The 6,892-nt window shown below is 47.7% G+C and overlaps 1 long non-coding RNA gene across 1 annotated transcript; it reads right to left on the bottom strand.

Moving 5' to 3' along the window:
* Nucleotides 1-603: 603 nt before the first annotated feature.
* Nucleotides 604-4,663, bottom strand: LOC121557958. Its single transcript, XR_005998444.2, has 3 exons — nucleotides 4,575-4,663; nucleotides 4,178-4,372; nucleotides 604-643 (listed from the first exon to the last, which is right to left on the bottom strand). It is a non-coding gene; the product is annotated as an uncharacterized LOC121557958 (long non-coding RNA).
* Between the last annotated feature and the right edge of the window lie 2,229 nt (nucleotides 4,664-6,892).

The raw sequence follows: 6,892 nt of genomic DNA, 5'->3' as shown, positions 1-6,892 counted from the left end.
CTGTTCCGTATACGGGACACCGATCCCATAGAGGTTAATCAATTATTTGGTGAATATATTGAGTATATATAGTTTATAGTTTTATCTAAAAAGGATAAACTTTTCACTATTTTTATTTTTATTACATTTTTATAGGAGGAGGGTCTTTCCCTTCCTCCTCTGAGGAACCTCCACTGATCAAACCACACCCACAAGACAACTCTCATTGCCTTCAGTCATGGCCGCTAGCATTTCTTAATGCGCATTGATGAAATTCAAGACCAAATCAGGAAGTGCAGTCGCCCTTCAAAACAAAATTAATCAAGACCTGGGCCCAGATCCACAAAGAGTCTCAGAGTAGGAGTGCTGATCTAGGATCTTTCCATATAATCTTATTCATTATGATCTAAAAGGATGAACTGATCCTAGATCAGCACTCCTACTCCGAGAGGCTTTGTGATACGGGACCTGACCTAATACCATTCAGACAGTATTTCAGTGGGCTCACCTCACTGAGACTGTGTGTGGTCCTGTTCTGCTCAGCTGGTTCCTCAGGAGGAGGTGTAGTCTGATTGTCCTCCATGACCATGGTCCCCTCAGTGTTCCCCAGACCCTCCTCACACCCCTCCTCTTTCACCAGCAGCACCTCTGGAGCCTCCTCCTCCTGGAAGAGACAGGTGATACAGATTACTGAGTCCTATACTGTAGTTACAGAATTACTTCATTGTTGTTAAAGGGGAAAGGGGGATTCCTAGTCAGTTGTACAAATGAATGTATTCAACTGGAATGTGTCTTCCGCATTTAACCCAACCCCTCTGAATCAGAGAGGTGCTAGGGGCTGCCTTAATAATCAACCCATTATGGTGGACATAAATATGATGTTGTGGGTAAACATAAGTGAAAATTCATCATCAGACAAACCTGGGGTAGGGGGGAGGGTGCTACAAATGTTTTTGCCAAGGGGGTGTGCAGGACAAGTCTTTTTGCCAGCACTGGCGCTGCAGACGGATATATATCGTTCCACTAATATAGGACTATTAAAGGCCCAGTGCACTATTTTTGTGAAAATATATATTTGTGTACAGTAGGTGTTTGTTAGTGTGGCGTTATGTGTAGGTATATTAATTTATAGTGTATATTGGTTATAAAGCGCGTTCAGGTGTATGCAGAATAGGGTGAGATCAGATGTGAGGTATATTAAAGAGAGTCTCAATGAAAATCTTAAAATGAAAAGTCAAATGTTGTGTTTATTAAACATGAACAAGTTTTAAATACACCATATGAAAACCACACATACATGTCTCAACTACAAATCTGCATGAACTTGATAAACTGTATACATTTTCTCATTAAAAGTGTCTTGGGAAAAAAATGTAGTAGTGGAATGAAGGTAATGAAATAGACATTTGTGAACATCATATAGGCTACAGTCGTGGTCAAAGGTCGCCGCTTCAGTGTTATTAGATATCTTTGTCAGATGTTACTATGGTATACTGAAGTATAACTACAAGCATTCCATATGTGTCAAAGGCTTTTATTGACAATTACATTAAGTTTATGCAAAGAGTCAATATTTGCAGTGTTGACCCTTCTTTTTCAAGACCTCTGCAATCCGCCCTGGCATATTGTCAATTAACTTCTGGGCCACATCCTGACTGATGGCAGCCCATTCTTGCATAATCAATGCTTGGAGTTTGTCAGAATTTGTGGGTTTTTGTTTGTCCACCAGCCTCTTGAGGATCGACCACAAGTTCTCAATGGGATTAAGGTCTGGGGAGTTTCCTGGCCATGGACCCAAAATGTCGATGTTTTGTTCCCCGAGCCACTTAGTTATCACTTTTTCTTTATGGCAAGGTGCTCCATCATGCTGGAAAAGGCATTGGTCATCACCAAACTGTTCTTGGATAGTTGGGAGAAGTTGCTCTCGGAGGATGTGGTGGTACCATTCTTTATTCATGGCTGTGTTCGTAGGCAAAATTGTGAGTGAAGCAACCTCACACATGAATGGTCTCAGGATGCTTTACTGTTGGCATGACACAGGACTGATGGTAGCGCTCACCTTGTCTTCTCCGGACAAGGTGTTTTCCGGATGCCCCAAACAATCGGAAAGGGGATTCATCAGAGAAAATTACTTTACCCCAGTCCTCAGCAGTCCAATCCCTGTACCTTTTGCAGAATATAAGTCTGTCCCTGATGCTTCTTTGCTGCCCTTCTTGACACCAGGCCATCCTCCAAAAGTCTTCACCTCACTGTGCGTGCAGATGCACTCACACCTGCCTGCTGCCATTCCTGAGCAAGCTCTGCACTGGTGGTGCCCCGATCCCGCCCGCTGAATCAACTTTAGGAGACGGTCCTGGCGCTTGCTGGACTTTCTTGGGCACCCTAATGCCTTCTTCACAACAATTTAACCTCTCTCCTTGAAGTTCTTGATGATCCGATAAATGGTTGATTTAGGTGCAATCTTACTAGCAGCAATATCCTTGCCTGTGAAGCCCTTTTTGTGCAAAGCAATGATGACGGCACGTGTTTCCTTGCAGGTTACCAGGGTTAAAAGAGGAAGAACAATGATTTCAAGCACCACCCTCCTTTTAAAGCTTCCAGTCTGTTATTCTAACTCAACACTCTCACCTGTGTTAACGAGAGAATCACTAACATGATGGCAGCTGGTCCTTTTGTGGCAGGGGCTGAAATGCAGTGGAAATGTTTTTGGGGGATTAAGTTCATTTTCATGGCAAAGAGGGACTTTGCAATTAATTGCAATTCATCTGATCACTCTTCATGACATTCTGGAGTATATGCAAATTGCCATCATCAAAACTGAGACAGCAGACTTTGTGAAAATTAGTATTTGTGTCATTCTCAAAACGTTTGACCACGACTGTACACAGTACAAACACAATATGTAACAGACTTTTTAGGCTTATATATGCCTTTTTATCTCACACAATGTCTGGATGCAATATTTTACCCAGGAATATTCAACGCTGAAATCTGTTACTCTTGTTATTCGAAATGCATCTGTGGATCTTTTCTGCTGACAACATTGAAAATGTATCTTTGTCTTTAATGCAGGGTTTGATCTAAACGTCTAACGAGTGGAAAGGTTACTTTCTATGTTATAGAGTTGAATGTTTTTTCTGCTGGTTTATTCTTAGTTAGTTACTCTCTGAATGGCCTCTCTCCTGTGTGGACCTTCAGGTGCATCTTCAGATGGTGCTGGTGGGAAAAACTTCTCTCACACTGGGGGCATTTGTATGGTTTCTCTCCTGTGTGGACCCTCTGGTGCCTCTTCAGGTCACCAGCCTGGGCGAAGCGCATGTGACACTGGGTACAGCTGAATGGTTTCACCCCTGTGTGGACCCTCTGGTGCCTCTTCAGGCTGCTAGCCTGGGCAAAGCGCATGTGACACTGGGTACAGCTGAAGGGTTTCACCCCTGTGTGTACCCTCTGGTGGATCTCCACCATCTGGGTGCACTTGAAGCCTTTGTTACAGAACATGCAGAGGAACCGCTTCTCTTTAGTATTGCCTGATGTTGCTCCCCCTCCCAGAGTCTTGGCCCTTTGGTCCTTTGAGTACAATACCTGATCGAAAAGGACACGGCTGTGTGAATCGGAAGGCCCCATCGACGTGGACACTGGGTCGCGATCTCTGAGTGTGTGTAAAGGGGAGTGGGTCGCGACATTTTAGATTTTTCTCTAAGCTTTCCCTATAATCTAAGAAATCTCTGCCCTGTGAGTGTCCTTCTCCTAAGTGAGTCTCGTCTACATTCCATGTCAGAGGAGCTTCGCCCTCCACTTTCACAGTCACCTCATCTACGACCAGACCCTCCCCTTTCTTATCTAGGCACCCTTCAGAGTATACACTACTACTGTACCGGTTCCAGTCCCCTCTAGACAGATCAGTCTGTGTCTCTAAACCCAAGTGCATGTTGCCAGGGTCCATCTCTGTAGTGTAAGAACAAGACGGATCATTGCCAGTCTCTAACGCGTCACCTGAGTCCCGATGGGAATTAACCGTCCTCGGGTTACCGTAAAGTAAATACTCTGAGCCGGGAGCAGGAGGACAGCCCAGTTGCTCCAGCCCCAATCTCTCTGGGTCTGATCTGTGGTCAGATCCTGTGTGTAAGAGCCTGCGTGTTACAGTTAAAGTCTCTGTGTCTGCCTCTGACTTGAGGACGACGTTCGGTGCTCCACTGACCTCCGTGATGCTGTGTTGGGTCCTGGGCTGGGGCGCTGTATTGGTGGCGAGGTCCTCCGTGGCTACAGGGGGCGCCACTCCAGCTGCTGCTCCAGTCTGGATGTCTCTGTTGTGTCGTGGGTCCTCCTCTCCTTCAGACCTCTTCTGCTTGACCAGAGACGATCCTCCAGGACCTGCAGCCTCTGCATCTGCAGACTGACACAAGAAGAGAGGATGTTATTATCGGTACATGAGTTGAATTGGATAACAATGTGGTAGGGAAGTCTCACAAGCTCCCCTATGGCAGATAAATAAGGATGTACATGTAAGCAAGTGAATAGCCGAGGGGAGCCTTTCTGAAATAAACGGGCCACATTTAATGTACTGTAATTTTTGTATGTTACACTATGACACAAACCTCTATCACGATAACATTCTGGGTTGAGGTTCCACTCCCCTCATCTATAGCTATGGGTTGGTCATCTCTCCATGTATTGTGTCCTGCCGGCTTCACAAAGCTCCTCTGGCCTCCAGTGAGATGTCCTTCACCTAAGAGTGATTGGGGGAAAGGGGGTGGTTAAGTTAGGTACTACTGTCAATGCTCAACGCTATTTGTACACTATTGACTGTAACGATCCCGGCAGTCTGAGTCGGGTCCTGTCTGTGGACTAGTTTTTCTGCTCGGGATCTCCAGTTTCCCGAGGGTTCTGGAACGCTCCGGGGAGCTCTCTTGATTTCCGCACCTGCATCCCATCAGCAATCTGCACACCTGGTCCTGATCATCACCCTTCTTAGGCTCTGGCCTAACATCCATTCCCTGCCGGATCGTTAGCCATGAACAGTAGGTTTACCAGAGTATCAGTCTTAGAGCTTCTAGCGTTAGTTTTGTTGTTTTTGCACCTTGTTGGTTTGTTGTTTACTTACCTCCGTTTTGTTCCATCTGCAGTCACTCGTCCGGAACCTTCATCCAACCTCTGCCTGGTGGTCGGCGGCTGCCGAGCCATGATGGGATCAACCACTGCACCCCCAACAACTAATCAACGCCGCCCGCTCTGTTCCCTGGATTATTCAGCACCACTCTTGAATTTGTAAATAAACACTCACCTTCGTTTCAACTTACCTTGTCCTGGTCTGCTTCTGGGTTCTGGCTTTGTAACTCGTGACAGAACGATCCGGCCAGTAATGAACCCAGCGGACCTGGACTCTGTTCGCCATGCCATTACCCATCAGGAGAAGATGTTGGGCCATCATAGCACGGTACTACAGGAGATCGCGTTGTCAGTTCGGAACCTTTCTACCGGTCTGACGGAGGTCCAGAACCAACGCAAGTTTCCGGTGGAGGATCCACTACCGGTTTCACCCATCTCGCCTGCCGCTTCTGGAGCTGTGTCCTTCCGTGAGCCCAAGGTTCCGACGCCGGATAAATATGAGGGGAGCTGGGAAGATGCCGTTCCTTCCTTATGCAGTGTGGATTAGTGTTCGATCTACAGCCCTACTCTTATGCCACAGACAAGGCTAGGATAGCCTTTGTGATTGAGTTGCTGCGTGGTCGAGCGCTGGAGTGGGCTTCAGCCGTTTGGGAACGACAGGATCCCTGCATGGCTTCATACCAGGGGTTCACGGCCGAGATGAGGAAGCTCTTCGACCATTCCGTCCGAGGGAGGGACGCAGCTAGGCGCCTGTTTTCGCTCGCCAAGGAACTTCGCAGCGTGGCCGACTTCGTGATCGAGTTCAAGGCGTTGGCTGTGGAGAGTGGGTGGAATGAGGAGTCTCTGCAAGCGGCCTTTTACCAGGGTCTGTCGGAGCAGCTCAAGGATGAGTTGATCTCCTATCCGAGCCTAGTGACCTGGACAGCTTGGTAGCCTTGTCTATTCGGGTGGATAATCGAGTCCGAGAGCGAAGGAGGGAGAAGCAATGGGGTCCGTCCAATCGATCAGCTTCTCAGTTCCCAGTCGGGTCGGGTGGTGGACCAGAACACGTCGATCATTCTCCACCACAAAGGATTAGTGGAGAGGTCCTCTCTCCCGATTCTGAACCCATGCAAGTGGGGCGGCACGGGTTAACCAAGGAGGAGCGTCAACATAGACGGAAGACCAACTGCTGCCTCTACTGTGGTAGCTCGGGACATTACCTCTCCACTTGTTCCCGGCGGTCGTCAAACTGCCCGGCTCGCTAAAGTTGGGAGGACTTTTAGCGAGCCAGTTTCAACCTCTCAGTACCTCTGTCAGACCCCGTTTCCCGGCTACCCTTGTGAACAGGAATCAGAGCTTAGCGATTAACGCTTTTATCGATTCAGGTGCCGATGGAAGCTTTCTTGATGCCGAGTTGGTGGAACAGCTGGGGCTTTCCAAGGAGCAATTGCCGGAAGCCATTGAAGCGACCACTCTGAACGGCAGTAGTCTGGCACGTATCACGATGAGGACTGAACCGGTTAAGATGCTGTTGTCGGGGAATCATTCGGAGATGATTTCATTCTTCATTCTGCCGTCTTCCCATGTTCCTCTGGTCCTTGGATACCCCTGGCTGAAGGAACACAATCCCACGTTCGATTGGGTGACGGGCAAGGTAACGAGTTGGAGCCTTGATTGTCATGCTAACTGTCTCAAGACTGCCTGTCCCCATTCGGTTCCCAGTCAGGTGATTGAGGCTAAACCCCCAGATTTGTCCCTGGTTCCCGAGACATATCACGATTTGGGGGAAGTGTTCAGTAAGCAGAAGGCTCTGTCACTCCCTCCC

The sequence above is a fragment of the Coregonus clupeaformis genome, chromosome 23 (assembly GCF_020615455.1).
Source record: "Coregonus clupeaformis isolate EN_2021a chromosome 23, ASM2061545v1, whole genome shotgun sequence".
Classification (NCBI taxonomy): domain Eukaryota; kingdom Metazoa; phylum Chordata; class Actinopteri; order Salmoniformes; family Salmonidae; genus Coregonus; species Coregonus clupeaformis.
Note: the sequence above shows the minus strand (reverse complement) of the source record. Positions and strands in the feature narration are given on the sequence as shown.